This window comes from Cariama cristata, unplaced genomic scaffold, assembly GCF_000690535.1.
Source record: "Cariama cristata isolate BGI_N322 unplaced genomic scaffold, ASM69053v1 scaffold25944, whole genome shotgun sequence".
Taxonomy (NCBI): Eukaryota; Metazoa; Chordata; class Aves; order Cariamiformes; family Cariamidae; genus Cariama; species Cariama cristata.
In genome coordinates this window covers 1-273 of record NW_009611641.1, presented here as the reverse complement: position 1 = coordinate 273, position 273 = coordinate 1, and positions in this window count along the sequence as shown.

Here is a 273-nt window from a genome sequence, read left to right as displayed (position 1 = left end):
ATGGCAGTTGAGTCAGCTGCCTGCTGGGAAACGCCGCTGGACCCCTGGGAGAGTAACGCCTGCCCCCCAACACAGCTCTGAGCAAGGCAGACCCTCCCTCGCCCTCCCTGCTTCGTGCAGCTCATCCATCGGCTGCTTCTGGCACAGCAGGGCCGACAGCGAGGGGCTGGCGGCTGCTCCGTGCCTCCCCCCTGGGACAGGGGTGTGCGGAGGGAAAGGACTCGCTTTTCCCATGTGCGGCTTTAAAATGATGAAGGAATCTGCACGCTGAGC